The sequence below is a fragment of the Phyllobates terribilis genome, unplaced genomic scaffold (genome assembly GCF_046119375.1).
Source record: "Phyllobates terribilis strain yellow unplaced genomic scaffold, ASM4611937v1 Scaffold_1__5_contigs__length_1240528914, whole genome shotgun sequence".
In the NCBI taxonomy this organism is placed as follows: Eukaryota; Metazoa; Chordata; class Amphibia; order Anura; family Dendrobatidae; genus Phyllobates; species Phyllobates terribilis.
The window spans coordinates 149,905,867-149,923,002 of NW_027362761.1; the positions used below are offsets into that span (position 1 = coordinate 149,905,867).

At 42.6% G+C, this 17,136-nt stretch overlaps 1 protein-coding gene across 2 annotated transcripts in view; it reads left to right on the forward strand.

The window, feature by feature from the left end:
* Window positions 1-17,136, forward strand: part of PTPRD (protein tyrosine phosphatase receptor type D) — a 2,806,079-nt gene that overhangs the window by 519,043 nt on the left and 2,269,900 nt on the right. The window lies entirely within an intron of this gene.

A 17,136-nucleotide genomic window follows, 5' to 3' on the forward strand; every position in this document is an offset into this window, starting at 1 on the left:
CTAGTTTGGGCGAATTTTTTCCAAATATTTAAATTGCTAGTGGACTAACCGCAAATCGAGAATACTGCAAAGCCTCCAATTTTTCTGAAATAGATGTGTATGACGTTCAGATGTTTCCTAGGACTGTATCCAAGCCCTTTCAAGCTCTTCAACACAAGCACTTAGAAAATATTACATTATTGATCTTGCACATTAAACAGTGTAAGGAAAAAAGAAGTCAACATGCTAAAATCAATTTCTTTGGTCACCTTACCCCCAAAAATTGAAAAATAATAATGAAAAATGGTAACAAAACATACAACAGCTTGTCCTGCAGAATCAAGCCCTCATACAACTCTGTTGAGTGAAAGATTAAAAAGCTATGGCTCTCAAAATATATTGACACAGACAATATTTTTTAAAGTTTTTATAATGCAATAGAAGTAGAAAATAAAAAGACAAAATAAAAATGGTATCAATATAACTTTACTAATCTGTACAACAAAGTTAAAGGGAATCTGTCACCAAGTTTTTGCCACTTCGTTTAATAATAATTTTATATAGCACCAACATATTATGCAGCGATTTACATATATTATCATTATATCTTTGGCATGTGGAAGGAAGCCGGAGAACCCGGAGGAAACCCACGCAAACATGGGGAGAACATCCTTGCTGATGTTGTCCAATGTGGGATTTGAACCCAGGACCCCAGCACTGCAAGGCTGCAGTGCTAACCACTGAGCCACCATCCTAGTTTGAGAGCAGAGCAATGTAGAGAGAGAGACAGAGACACTGATTTCACAGATGTGTCACTTACTGGGCTGCTTACTGTAGTTTTGATAAAATCACTACTTTATCAGTAGATTATCACTAACGGACTATTAACCCCTTTCCGTCGAGGTCAGTAATAGTACGTAGCTGCGCCCTGCGACTTATGGACCAGTTAAGTACTATTACGCGTGCGGCGATCGTGCCCGCACAAGCGGTGTCACAGCTGACACCCGGTGCTATGTGCAGGAGCGGTCCCTGCACATTAACCCCCGCAATGCTGCGATCAAAATCGATCGCAGCATTGCGGGGGCAAGGGGGAGGTGATCGCTAAACTCAACTCTCCTGCCGTCGTCCAGATGTCTGCGGCGGCTTCCGGATGTTGTCATGACGACCCAATGTAGTCTTGACAACATCCGAGTCACCAGGAGGCAGGACGTTACTTTGGTCATGCGCAGTGCATGACCAAAGTAAGGTCTCCCCTGTGTGCAGCGCTGACAGGTTGCATGGCATACGGAGCTGCTGCTCTCTATGCCATGCAGCCGATCAGGCTGCAAAAAGTGAAAGTCCCATAGTGGGACAATGTGTAAGAGTAAAAAAAAAAGTAGAAAAGTGAAGAAAAAAAAATTGTAAAAATATAAAAAAAAAATGAAAAAAATAATCCCCCAAAAATAAAAATATATTGAACCCCTAATATTTATTTATTATGAAAAAAAAAATAAACCAATAAAAGTACACATATTTGGAACAACCTGACCTATTAAACTGTCCCACTTGGTAACCTTTTTAGTGAACACGGTAAGAAAAACAAAAAAAACAAAGCAAAAAGCAATGCTTTATCATACCGCCAAACAAAAAATGGAATAACTCGCGATCAAAAAGATGAATGTAAATAAAAATGGTACTACTGAAAACGTCATCTTGTCCCGCAAAAAACAAGCCACCTTACAGCTCCATCATCTGAAAAATAAAAAAGTTATAGCTCTCAGAATAAAGCGATACAAAAAAATTATTTTTTCTAGAAAATAGTTTTTATTGTGTGAAAGCGCCAAAACATAAAAAAAGATATAAATGTGATACCGCTGTAAACGTATTGACCCGAAGAATCAAGCTGCCTTATCAATTTTACCACACGCAGAGTGGCATAAAAAAAAACAAAACCTCAGTTATTCTGCCTCCCAAAAATCGCAAACCAGTAAAAACGTCAACTTGTCCTGCAAAAAACAAGCCGTCACATTACTCTGTCGGCCAAAATATGGAAAGATTATAGCTCTCAAAATATGGTGATGCAAAAACTAGTCTTTGCAAAAAAAGCGTCTTTTAGTGTGTGACAGCTGTCAATCATAAAAACCCAATATGAATCTGGTATTGCTGTAATTGCACCGACCCGAGCAACGCTGTAAAAAAAATAAACTCTAGGGTTAGGGTTGTGCTAGAGTAAGGGTTGTATTAGGGTTGGGGTTAGGGTTGTGCTAGGGTTACGGTTGGGCTAGGGTTAGGGTTGGGGCTAGGGTTAGGGTTGGGCTAGGGTGAGCATTGGGCTAGAGTTAGGGTTGGACTAGGGTTAGTGTTGGGGTTGGAATTAGGGTTGGGGTTAGGGTTGGGCTAGGGTTGGGGTTAGGGTTGGGGTTGGGTTGGGCTAGGGTTAGGGTTAGGGTTGGGCTAGGGTTGGGCTAGGGTTAGGGTTGGGGATAGGGTTTGGGTTGGTGTTAGGGTTGGGGTTGTATTAGGGTTGGGGTTAGGGTTTGGATTTTTTCAAATGTAAAGAAAAAAAAATAATGACGATATAGCGACTAGTGTTGAGCGCAAGGGCTCGCTACTTGAGTTTGCATCGGGTGTGTATTGTGGGTGTTCGAGTGACATGCTCGAGTCTCCGACCCATATGCTTCGCAGGCAAAAAAAACATTGGTGGGATCGCCTGCCATGCACGAGCGATCCCCGCATGTTTATTTTTCTGTGTCTAACAACCGTGAAACATGCGGGGCAGGGACTCGAGCATGTCACTCGAGCACCCGTGATACATGATGCATACCCGAGTACCCGATGCAAACTCAAGTAGCGAACACTTGCACACAAGACTAATGACAACTTATTCAATATGATGACCTAATGTTATCAAATTCTGTCGTACCTCTGGGTTCAAAATTTACACTATACCCCTTTATAAAATCCTTGAGGGGTCTAGCTTCCAAAATGGAGTCAATTGTGCAGGGGTTCCCATTATTTAGGCACATCAGGGGCTCCCGAAATGCGACATGGCTTCTGCTCTTGATTCCAGCCAATTTTGCGTTCAAAAAGTCACACAGTGCTCCTTCCCTTCTGATCCCTGACGTGTGCCCAAACAGTGTATTTTCCCCTCATATGGGGTATTGGCGTACTCAGGAGAAATTGCACAACAGTTTTTAGGTTCCATTTTCTCCTCTTACCCTTGTGAAACTAAAAAATTTGAGGCTAAAACATCATTTTTGTGCAAAAAGTTAGATTTTTTTATTTTCACGGCTTCATGTTATAAACTTCTGTGAAGCACCTGGGGGTTAAGGGTGCTCACCACACATCTAGATAAGTTCCCTGAGGGGTCTAGTTTCCAAAGCGGTGTCACTTGTGGGGATTTCCACTGTTTAGGCACATCAGGGGCTTTCCAAACTCAATATGGCGTCCGCTAATTATTCAAGCAAATTTTACATTCAAAAAGTCAAATGGCGCTCCTTTCCTTCTGAGCCCTGCCGTGCGCCCAAACAGTGTTTTTTCCCCATGTATGGGGTATCTGTGTGCTCAGGGGAAATTGCACAACAAATTTTCGGTTACATTTTATCCTGTTACCCCTGCAAAAATAAAAAAATTGGGGTCTAAATTAACATTTTTGTGAAAAAAGTTAAATGTTAATTTTTTTCTTCCCCATTCCAATAATTGCTGTGAAGCACGTGAATGGTTAATAAACTTCTTGAATGTGGTTTTGAGCACCTTGAAGGGTGTAGTTTTTAGAATCGTGTCACTTTTGGGTATTTTCTGTCATAAAGGCCCCTCAAAGTCACTTCAAATGTGATGTGATCCCTAAAAAAATGGTTTTGCAAATTTTGTTGTTAAAATGAGAAATCACTGGTCAATTTTTAACCCTTATAGCTCCCTAATAAAAAAAAAAAAATTGGTTCCAAAATTGTGCTGATGTAAAGTAGACATGTGGGAAATGTTATTTATTAACTGTTTTGTGTGACATATCTCTCTGATTTAAGGGCATAAAAATGAAAATTTTTAAAATCTCAGAATCAGGGGGATTCGTTGAAGCGTTCCAGAGGTATTACCTCATAAAGTGACAGTGGTCAGATTTTTAAAAATTGGCCCGGTCATTGACACGCAAACCACCCTCGCGGTTAAAGTAGTTAAACCAGCTGCCCCGTATTCCTCCATATTCTTGAGCTCTATACAACTCCGCCCCATTACTGATTGGCAACTTTCTGGATATGCACTGTGCATACAGATTATTCACTGGTGTGGGCGGGGTTATACAGAGCTCAGCATTGAGAGAACTCGTAGATCTGCAGAAGATAAAAGAGTGATTTTACAAAAACTGCAGCCCAGTACAATACTTTTCTGAAATCAGGGTTTCTGTCTCCTTATCATGCTGCTGTCAGATGTGATAGCAAAAACCTGATGAGAGACTCCTTTAACATGTCATTTTAGTCATACAGTGTATGCTGCAAAAACTAATCCTAAAAGCAATAACGGAAGAGCAGTTTTATTTTCAATTCCACCCATCAAAGCTCTTTTTTTTCTACTTTTCAAAACGTAGTAAGCTAAATTAAATGTTGCCTTTAAAACTTCAACTTGTCAATAAAACAAGCCCCCATATGGCTAAAAAAAAAAGGAAAGTCAAGAAACAAAAACTTTCTTAAAGAAATTATGCAGAATCTGAACTAGGACCGACTGCCATAGGTCATATTTAAATAAACCATAGTGAAACCTTCTTGTCTCGATATTTTTTATTACATGGTAATGATATATCCCAGCTTAGAAAGAAAATATGGTAGGCCAAGTAAAATTCTAGCATCCTACCCCATAAATTTAAAGTTTTGCAGTAGGCATCCCAATAACTTACAACTGTTTCCATAAAATGCAGGAATAACTGTCACTCCTTTTATACTTTATGATGCCATAAGAGGAATAAGGTGCTCCCTGCATACTCTTTCCATTTGTTTGAGTGTGGCTTCTCATTTTCATTCCTTTCCAGTGACTTGATAAATAGATGTTTTCCGTACATACAAGCTACTGTCATCGGTATAACAATCCTATTATTACCACATTTATCTGCTTGAAAGTTTCTCCTCTGCGTTTCTCTAATAACAAAAAAAAAAAATCAACTTGGCTTCTGCTCTCAATGAAAGTAAGGTTCAAGCGATTCACTGATGAGAGGCACGAGGTTCAAACTTAGCATTATTCACGAGCCAAAATACCCATAGGTGTTAGCTGCAGCACTTCTGTACATGACACTGAACATGGCGGATTCATGGAGCTATTTTGGTTAGAGGAGATAAAAATAAATCATCTTAAACATAACTGTTTTCTGGCAGACAAAGGACAGAGATACGTTGTAGCTCCCAGCTAAATATTCCGTATGTTCAATCCTTTCGGCATACACCTATAAATCTAACGGACAACTCTGAGAAATCCTTAAGAGACCGTTAATTTCCTTCTGTCCTAGCAAAGGTTAAGAGACAAGATGACAGTGGCTGCATTGGATGAAGAAGAGCAACTGCAGTGCACCAGCAGGTATGTACAGTCCAGCTTAAGTCTCTCTTCTACCTCTCCAGGGAAGAATGACTGGAGACATCAAGGCTGGATGAGAGCAGAAGTCTGTACTAATTCAGAGAACATTGATTCGCTCAGTGTATGTAGAGAGAGAAAGGAATTAAACTGGGTCACGGAACACACCAGATATCTTTTTCCCTGCTTTCCTATTACAACTTCTATTCTGCCAATAACCGATAAACTCAATTTAGCTGGTTTCATAAACGATATTTTCAAGCAGCTTCTTTGCATTTCGTGACATTTTTTTTAATCCTCACTTAATACCCTGTGAGAATTGAGACGGAATGGAGTTTCCTAATAAAGATCTGATTGTTGTAATTTGTCATGTCAGCTATACAAACCTGATTATCTACACAAATCTTCCCTGACTTTGTACAACTCTGAGCTAAAGAACATCCAGTCTGGAAAGTACACAATAATGCACAAACTAGCATAATATTATAGCCTGAAAACAAGTCTACTTCTGTTTTGTTTGTAATATCACATAGCATTAGTGATGTGGCTGTATAGGGTGTCAAAACTGCATTAAAAATGTAGACCCTAGTATTTAAGGGCCACGGTCATCAATGCTAAATAAGAGAACTACAGCAAAATGGTATATGCAAGTGATATGAGGGCGCAATGTTTATTATTATTTGATATTGTGTATACATCTAATAGTGCATGATCTGATCATGTACAGATGTAGCTTTACTTAAAAGTAGAGATGAGCGGATCTTTATTAAGTTAAATTTGCTGGCTTCCCGGAATTTTTCCCCAAAATTAGATTTGCGGTGAATAAATTAGTTCAAATATTAATACTGGAAAGCTATTAATTGCTTAGACAATACATGTGGGGGAGAGGAGAGAGATAGAACCCCCCGCTGACCATAAGAGCTTACACTCTAAAAGAGAAAGAAAGATAGGACCCCACTGATCATAAGAGCTTACACTCTAAAGAAGAGAGATAGAGTATCCCACTGACCATAAGAGCTTACACTCTACAGGATAGAGAGAGGACCTCTCTGACCATAAGAGCTTACACTCTACAGAAGAGAGAGAGGGCCCACTGACTATAAGAGGTTACACTCTAAAAGTAAGAGGGACCTGCTGATCATAAGAGATTATACTCTACAGGAGACAGAGGACCCCGCTGACCATAAGAGCTTACAGTCTACAGAAGAGAGTGAGGACCCCACTGATCATAAGAGATAACACTATACAGGAGAGAGAGGACCCACTGATTATAAGAGCTTACATTTTACAGGAGAGAGAGGACCTCATTGATCATAAGAACTTATACTCTAAAAGAGAGAGAGAGGATACTGCTGACCATAAGAGCTTACACTCTACAGAAGAGAGAGAGGACCCTGCGGTCCATAAGAGCCTACACTCTACAGAAGAGAGAGAGAGGATCCCACTGACCATAACAGCTTATATTCCACAGGCGAGACAGAGAAGACCCTGCTGACCATAAGAACTTATGCTCTTCAGGAGAGAGAGACTTTCCCAGTGACTCTGTGCTCCACTAATCTGTGATGGCTCATGTACTGACCACCACCAAACAAGTTAAGATAATGTACTAGATGTTATAGCTGCAGGGCATGATGGAGAAGCCCACGGGTTCACCCAAAAAGACATTAGACCTCTCTGAAGCTTCAGCAATGTGGGAAACTATGTTAAGCAAGTTTCTTTTTTTGCCAACCACAAATCAAATCTCAAGAGTGTTCAAATTAATGTGCAACTGCGAAATTCAGGAAATTCGACTCCATCTCAATACTCCACAGATCAATCCACTCATCTCTACTTAAAGGAATTATCCACTGCTGGAAAACCCTTCATTCTTAAATGTTAGGGTGCCCCAGATAAAATAAAAACAACACAAATTTACCTCTCTCACTCACCATTCCAGTGATATTGGCGCTGTGTATCCACACTGCTGATGGGCTGCAGCCTCTTGTCGGATGGAGTTCGGTCTTTCGTAACTGAGTCCTGCCATTTTTGTTCATCCTGTCTTATATGTATTTAAACAAGGTATATGTTAAGCAAAAAACAAGCCCTCATACAGATCTGTAAATGAAAAAATATAAACGTTATAGCTCTCAGAACATGATGCAAATAAAAAAATATGTATTTTTGTTAAAAAGGGATTTTCTTGTGCAAAATAGTAAATGTAAAAAAAATATAAGTTGGATATCACTGTAATCATTTGTAATCTGTGCTATAAAACAATATAATTATTTATTGCATATGGTGCATGGTGTAAAAAATATATATAAAAAACATTACCAGAATTACTGTATTTTGGTCATCCAGGCTGACAAAAAAAGATAAAAAAATGGATGACCCAAAAATAGCACAAGTGAAAATTAAAGCTTTTCCTGTAAAAAAATATGCTCTGCCATAACTCTGTCAATGGAAAACTAAATAATGTATGTGTCTCGTAATATGATGAACCTCACAAAGAAAGATTTAAAAAAAAAAAATTTTGTGAGCGTAGAGAAACATAAAAAAGCTATATAATTGGTCACTATTATTATATTATTGTATGAATCAGCAGAAAAAAAGTTAACATGTCAATTAAATAGACTAGTGAACAGTGTTTAAAAAAAATAAAAAATTCCAGAATTGTTTTCTTTTGTACAGTCCACCTTCAAAAAAGTGTTATAAAAAGTGATCAAAGGTCATGAATACCAGACATAGAACCACTCAAAACCACATCTTGTCCTGCAAAAAATAACCCCTCATTCAGTGCCATTGAAATAGAATTTTAAAACTAATGGCTCTCAGAGTATGACAAAACAAAATAGTTATTTTCAGTGTATCTATTGCATGAAAGTGGTAAAACATAAATAAACCTAGATAAATTTGGAATCGCCATAATCAGTCTGACACATAGATTAAAGTTAATATCTTATTATTGCAGCGTATAAATAGCAGAAAATCTAAGATATCAAAAAATATTTTTCTCCCCATAAAGAGTTAATAAAAGTTAGGTAATTTGTTCTATGTACCCAAAATTGCTGGAACTGGTAAAAACAATTCCTCCTGTCTCTGACAGTCATTTTAGTGGCAACTGACTAACGTCCATCCATCTCTTCTATCTTCACACAGGTATAACATCTCTGCTTGCTGTATCTATGTCATCTGCTGCATTCTCATCTTGAAACATTTTTATGGTACAATGTCTCTGCTTGCTGTATTTCCGCTATGTTATATGTTGCATTTTATTCAATATTTACTGATATATGTCTGTCCTTCCATCATTGTAGACTCTTTCTGATGATGAAAGGTGTTATACTGTGTCAGGCATAGTGTGTTAGGCCTGTGTCTTTGATCAGCTATCCACCCCCTGGTGTGGTGACCAGCTGTTAATTTATCCACAAGCAGCTCCCACAATCCCTCTCACCTGATGCTATAGTCCTCCCAATATATCTAGATGCATCATAAGGGGTTCACATGGTGTGGGGTGCATGCACGTGTCCTCTTCAGCAAAGTGTCCTATTCGACAAGTGTCTCTGACAGTCATTTTAATGGCAGTCATTCAGGGCAGGAGTCAGGTAACCCACACTTTGAACTCTCTTCTATGTATTTCATTCCTGCATCCATATTCCTGTGTTCTTTTTTCATCCCCTCTCCATCACCACTCACCCACATCTGCCCCTCCCTCCTTCCCTCTCCCATATACGGCTCCCATGCTTTTTTCATTTCCTGAAAAATCTCACTCCATTTTATCTAAACATATTGCACGATAACCCATGTCACAAATCCAAAAACTGTTTGCTCTTTCTCTTTTTACTGCTACTACTCATTTCAGGGGATATCTCTCCTACCCCGGTCCACCCTCCGCCAACCTCAACCTCTGTCCACCTCACATCGTAACCCTGCTAACCTTATTAACATCAGTTGTACTACTTCATATCCCTCTTTCAATGGTTCACTGTGGAATCCACGGTCTGTATTCAACAAGCTCCCTTTCCTGTACAACTACTTTCTGACCAACTCTCTCAATCTGCGGCCCTCACTGAAACCTGGATTCAGGATTCTTACACTATTTCCCCTGCTGCTATTTCTCATGGTGGCTTGTATTTTCCCATTCCCTGAGACCTGCGAACAGACTTGGTGGTGGAGTCGGCTTACTACTGTTCCCACAATGCATCTTCCAGGTCATCCCCCCAGTTCCATGATTCTCATTCCCTTCTTTTGAGGTCCACACCATCAGGCTCTACCATCCCCTCTCCCTCAGAGTAGCGGTCGTATACCATTCCCCAGGCTCACCCACCCAGTTCCTTGACCATTTTCTGCCTGGCTGCCGCACTTCATGTCCTCAGATTTACCAACCCTTATCCTAAGATACTTCAACATCCCCATAAACAGCCCCACCTCCCCATCCACATCCCAGCTTCTGCCTTTAACCACTTCTCTTGGCCTCTTTCAACCTCTGAGACACACAAAGACGGAAACACCCTGGATCTGGTCTTTGTCCGGCTCTGTTCAATCCCCTACCTAGATACCTTCCTCCTTCCCCTCTCTCATCATAACATTCTCTCCTTCACACTTACAAATCCTTGCCCAGCCCAGCATACTCCTACCTATCACACATTCAGAAATCTACAAGCCATTAACCCTCATACACTTACAGACTCCCTTCACTCATCACTGTCCACAATCTCCTATTTTTCCTCTCCTGATCTAGCTGTAAATCACTACAATGACACTCTCAGAACCACCCTGGACCAAGTAGCGCCCCTCTCCCTTAGAACCTATAAACGCAGAGTAAAACAGCCCTGGCTCACACCGCAAACCCGATTTCTCCAGCAATGCTCTAGGAGTGCCAAACGCCTATGGAGGAAAACTCGCACACTTTAAAACTTTATCCACTATAAATTTATTTTAAAATCCTATATCTCTGCCCTTCACCTCGCCAAACAGTCCTACTTCACCACCCTTATATCCTCAGTATCCAACAACCCAAAAAAACTCTTCGACACCTTTCACTCCCCCCTCAGTCCTAAAGCAGAGGCCCCTATCACATTTGTGCTGAGGACCTGGCCTCCTACTTCACAGAGAAAATAGAGAACATCCATCAGGAAATCAGTTCCCAGCCACCAAGTGCCGTGACTCCAATCCCTCCTCACATCTCCTCTGGATCACTCTCCACATTTGACCCAGTCACTGAAGAAGAAGTCTCCAGGCTCCTCTCTTCTTCTCATCCCACTACATGCACCACTGACCCCATTCCCTCACAATTACTTCAGTCTCTCTTTCAGTCGTCACTACTCACCTAACTAAAATCTTCAACCTCTCCCTCTCTTCTGATATCTTCTCCTCCTCCTTTAAACACTTCATCATTACTTCATTATTAAAAAAGCCCTCTCTTGACCCTTCCTGCACAAACAACTACAGACCAGTCTCCAATCTCCCCTTCATCTCTAAATTTTGGAGCACCTTGTCTACTCCTGCCTTACCCGTTATCTCTCCATTCACTCTCTTCTTGACCCATCACAGTCCGGCTTCCACCCCCTACATTCTACGGAAACTGCACTCATCAAAGTAACAAATGACCTTCTGACAGCAAAATGTAACTGTGACTACTCTCTGCTCATTCCTCTCTGCAGCTTTCGACACTGTTGACCACCACTTCCTACTCTCTATGCTCCACTCAATCGGCATAAAGGACATTGCTCTCTCCTGGTTCTCCTCCTACCTATCTGACCTCTCTTTCAGTGCATCGTTCGCTGGCTTCACTTCTTCCCCCCTTCCTCTCACTATTGGGGTTCCTCAGGATTCAGGCCCCAATTGGACAGACCATCAGCCAGCAAATTTGGCTTTCAATACTATCTTTATGCTGATGACACACAACTATACACCTCATCCCCTGACCTTACCCCCACTGTACTACAGAACACCAGTGACTGTCTAGCCGCAGTTTCCAACATCATGTCCGCTCTCTATCTGAAACTCAACCTTTCCAAAACTGAACTTCTTCTGCTCCCGCCGTCTATTCACCTCACTAAATCTGAAATGTCCCTCTCCATGTGTGCCACCACAATAATACAGAGTCAGCAGGCGCGCTCTCTGGGCATTGTCTTTGACACCAATATTTCCTTCACCTTCCATTAGAGATGAGCGTTGTTCTACTCGAACTGTTCGCCAATCTCAAATTCGAGTTGTTTTGGGCGGTGTTCGAGCCGGTCGGCGAACACGAACAATTTGAGAAAAATTCGGCTGTTCGAGGTTATGTTCGATAACTGTTCGTGCACCAAAATCATAACTGGATTTTTTCTCAGTAATGATGAAAATTAATGTTAATACGCAGTTTGAGTGTACAGCCGGGCGGGGGGAGGGGCAGGAGATGGATCTCTGCAGGAACAATGAAGATCTCCATTTTTTTTTCTCTTTCCCGCATTTGCAGTGGGGAGGTGCAATCTGTCAGCCTATCAGCAGCGCACACACGGAGCGAAGTGCTTTTTTTCACACAAGCAAGGGCATGTGTGATTGGCAGTGTATGTCACATGTCCTTGCCCTATAAGACCAAGCCATTTTCCCCGTCGCCACCATTTTCTCACTGCTGCAGCTGCGTGTTAGACGGCACCGCTGTTGCTGTGTGCGCTATACCTTGTTAATTTCAAGCCAATTTTCGCACAAATATACAGATAGCTTGGGAGTAGGGAATAGTTGTGATTGCAGTGCTTTTAAGGACTAGGTTACAGCATTTCCTACGACTTTTATCAGGCAGGTCTGTGCTCTTAAATAGATAGATTGTGGGAGTAAAGACTAATTGTAATTGGAGTCCTTTTCAGGACTAGGTTACATCAGTTCCTATCAGTTTTTGCCAGGCAGGTCTGTGCCAGTGCTGTGCAAGTTTTTTTCACAGCATTTGGCTGAATCTAGCAAAGCTAATCCTTTTTGGCCTATTGCAGAGTGTGTTAGTCAGTGGAGTAGCCTATCTGTGTTGCAAGATATACCACCTGTGTATAGAATACCAATTTTTTTACTGCACCTAGTGAAGTAAAATCTTTTGGGCATAGCATCATTCTATTAGTCCATCTATACTGACCTCCATCAGGTTGCAAACTGAATATAATTTTTTTCTGCATCTAGCTCTGAAAAAATATTTGGGCTTCTAGCAGTGTGTGGGACTTGGTCTATTAGTCCATCTATACTGACCTCCATCAGGTTGCAAATTAAAAATAATTTTTTTCTTCATTTATCTCTGAAAAAATATTTGGGCTTCTAGCAGCGTGTGGGACTTGTTCTATTAGTCCATCTATACTGACCTCCATCAGGTTGCAAATTAAAAATAATTTTTTTCTGCATCTAGCTCTGAAAAAATATTTGGGCTTCTAGCAGTGTGTGGGACTTGGTCTATTAGTCCATCTATACTGACCTCCATCAGGTTGCAAATTAAAAATAATTTTTTTCTGCATCTAGCTCTGAAAAAATATTTGGGCTTCTAGCAGTGTGTGGGACTTGGTCTATTAGTCCATCTATACTGACCTCCATCAGGTTGCAAATTGAATAAAAAAATTTTCTGCATCTAGCTCTGAAAAAATATTTGGGCTTCTAGCGGTGTGTGGGACTTGGTCTATTAGTCCATCTATACTGACCTCCATCAGTTTGCAAATTAAAAATAATTTTTTTCTGCATCTAGCTCTGAAAAAATATTTGGGCTTCTAGCAGTGTGTGGGACTTGGTCTATTAGTCCATCTATACTGACCTCCATCAGGTTGCAAATTAAAAATAATTTTTTTCTTCATTTAGCTCTGAAAAAATATTTGGGCTTCTAGCAGTGTGTGGGACTTGTTCTATTAGTCCTTCTATACTGACGTCCAGCAGGTTGCAAATTGAATATAATTTTTTTCTGCATCTAGCTCTGAAAAAATATTTGGGCTTCTAGCGGTGTGTGGGACTTGGTCTATTAGTCCATCTATACTGACCTCCATCAGGTTGCAAATTAAAAATAATTTTTTTCTGCATCTAGCTCTGAAAAAATATTTGGGCTTCTAGCAGTGTGTGGGACTTGGTCTATTAGTCCATCTATACTGACCTCCATCAGGTTGCAAATTAAAAATAATTTTTTTCTGCATCTAACCCAGCCAATAGTTTTGGCCTAATACCACAGTTTGGCCACTCAGCTCTGCTCGGTTACCATCCATTGTTTCTTTGTGCAAACAACTCCAGAGTTGTGAATTAGTTAACCACCAAAATGAGTGGAAAAAGGCCTGCTGCTGGTGGAAAGGGGAATAGGCGTGTTGGGAAGGGGAAAAAAGGTTGTGTCCGTGGGGTAGGTGCAGAAGAAAGACCATCTTCCAGCCAAACTAAAATGTCTACTTCTTTTAGCGGACAATGTGATAAGATTCCTTTCTTACGGCCACGCCAATCGCTACAAATTCCAGATGAGGCACAAAAACAGCAGGTGCTTCAACGGATATCAAGTGCTCCTTTAAGTGGGCTCTCCTCCACATCAACTTCAACATCACAAATACTCCAGTCCTCAAAGGTGTCACCCAAATCGCACTTGCTTCCTCACAGCTCCCAAATCTCCAGCTGCCCGTCTGAGTATGAGGTAGAACAGATGGTTGAGTCTGCAGAGCTGTTTACTCATACTATAGCCTGGGAATCAGAGGTCGACTCCAGCACTTCTGTGAATCCAGACGAGGAAATGATCTGCACTGATGCCCAGAATCTTTATGAGTCGGATCCAGGACCAGACGCAGAAGGTTCTGACCATAATGTAGACCCTCATTCCCAAACTGTAACTCCTGTTGGTGGAGACAATGAGGAAGACGATGATAAGACTCAAATACCTGATTGGAGCGACAACTTTAGTTTTTTGTCAGTGCAGGAACAGGTTGGCTCTGAGGACGACGGGTGTGATAACGCACAGGGTGATGATGATGAGGTCGGAGATCCCACTTACTGTCAACCCACAGTCAGCCAAGAGATGAGGTCAGCAGAGGAGGTGGAGGAAGATGCTAGTGACGACGAGGTCAGGTTGCGCCTTCCTGGACAGAGACGTAGTACTGGAAGCACGTCAACAACTGCATCCTCAAACACAACTCTGCCTCTCACCACAAGTCGTGGTGGCTCTTCAGGTCGCATGGGTGCTAAGCCTTGCATAGCCTGGGCATTTTTTCAGATCGATAAAGATGACCCAACTCGTGTTATCTGTAACATTTGTCAGCAAAAGCTAAGTAGAGGCCAAAAAATACATAGTTTGAGTACTTCATGCATGAACCGGCACATGGACATGAAGCATAAGTTGCAGTGGGAAGCTCAGTGTGCTACAATGCGGTCTAGCCGGCCGGGCCAACCACCGTCTGCCATATCTTGTGCATCCGCGGCCTCTTCATCCTCTGTGACTGGGGGGACAGCAGTCACACCTGTTTTGGGGCGCAGACCTGCCACCTCTTTACCCGCAACAGCCAGCGTGATTGGCAGGTCATCATTTTCTTTGGAGGTGGTAACACCAGCTGGTCTTGAGCGCTGTCCGACATCGATAGCACCACCTTTGGATCAAGGCAACCTAACATGTCCGCCTGCATCTTCCTCACAGACCGTCAGTTTGCCGGGGACACCCTTAACAACCCCGTCTAAGCACAATAGCCAGCCCTCGGTCCCTCAGATGTGGACAAGTAAAAGACCATTTCCTCCTAGCCATGAGAAAGCTAAGAGGTTGAATTTCACCATCTGCAAGCTCTTGGCTACAGAAATGCTGCCTTTCCGCCTGGTGGACACAGAGGATTTTCGAGACCTTACGTCCGTCGCAGTGCCCCAGTACCAGATGCCCAGTCGGCACTACTTCTCAAAGAAAGATGTGCCTGCGCTCCACCAGCATGTCGCACACAACATCACCGCTTCTTTGAGAAACTCTGTGTGTGACAGGGTGCATTTCACCACAGACACTTGGACGAGTAGGCATGGACAGGGGCGTTACATGTCGCTGACTGGGCACTGGGTAACTATGGTGACAGCAGGACAAGGGGCTGCTGTCCAAGTCTTGCCGTCCCCACGAGTTGTGCGTCAATCCTCTTTATGCCAAAGTTCCTCCACTGCTTCTGCCTCCTCAACCTCCTCTCGGTCTTCCACCTGCACCCAAAGCCTGTCTGGTCATGCCACAAGCTTTCTAACTGCGCAGAAGGGATCCTGCACACCTCCTTACTATGCTGGCAGTAGGGCTCAACGTCATCAGGCGGTTTTTACATTGAAATGTCTGGGAAATGTGAGTCACACAGCTGAGGAGTTGTGGTCAGCTCTGGAGAACCAATTTCATGAATGGTTGTCTCCACTGGACCTGAAACCAGGGAAGGCCGTGTGCGACAATGCTGCAAACCTGGGTGCGGCCCTTCGCCGGGGCAATGTCACACACGTGCCTTGTATGGCTCACGTGTTGAACCTGGTTGTCCAGCAATTTTTAGCCCACTATCCCAGACTAGATGGCCTTCTGCAGAGGGCACGGTCGCTGTGTGCTCACTTCCGCCGTTCGCATCCCGCAGCTCAGCGACTTACATCTCTACAGAAGTCGTTGGGCCTGCCACTTCACCGGCTAAAATGCGATGTGCCTACCCGGTGGAATTCAACTCTGCACATGTTGCAGCGACTGTGGCAGCACCGACAAGCCCTGGTGCAATACGTTCTGACATATAGCCTGGGCCAACGAGATTCAGAGGTGGGGCAAATCACGCTGGAGGAGTGGTCTCAGATCAGGGACCTATGCACCCTTCTGCACAGTTTTGAAATGGCGACGAAGATGTTTAGTGCTGACGATGCCATTATCAGCATGACTATTCCGGTGATTTACATGCTGGAGCACATGTTAAACAGAATTCGGAGTCAGGTGGTGGCACAAGAGGAGGTGGAGGAAGTAGAGGAGGAGGAGTTGTATGCGGAAGGGCTAACATCTGCAAGGTCCAGACGGTCGGCAGCACCAAGGCGGCAGGCATGTGAGGGTGGGGGAGATGATTTTACCAGGGCGCATGGTAGCAGCCAAACTAGTGAGGAAGGTGCAGGAGCCCAGGAAGAAGTGGAGGACGAACTGATGGAAGACTCATCAGATGAGGGAGACCTTGATCACATTTCTGTTGTGCGAGGTTGGGGGGAGAGGACAGAGGAAGGAAGCATGATTGTTACCTCGCCACCAACACAACATGGACTTGGTGCTCCTGGATGCGCAACACACATGAGTGCCTTCTTGCTGCACTACCCGCAACATGACCCTCGAATTGTGAGAATTAGAAATAATCCTGACTACTGGGTTGCCACACTGTTAGATCCCCGGTACAAAAGTAAATTTGCAGAAATTATTCCTGCCATAGAAAGGGATGCACGCATGCAGGAGTATCAGCAGAGACTGTTGCAGAATCTTACATGTGCTTTTCCACAAAATACCAGTGGTGCACGTAGTGAATCTCACAGTTCCAACTTGCCAACCGTGGGACCGTCAAGTGTTCAGCACTCAAACCGTAACAGAACCACAGTATCTGCTGGTAACATCAATTTTGCGGAATCATTTCACCACTTTTTTAGCCCATCCTTTGCAAGGCCACAGGAGACAAGAAGTCTGACACATAGTCAACGCCTAGAGACGATGGTACAGGAGTA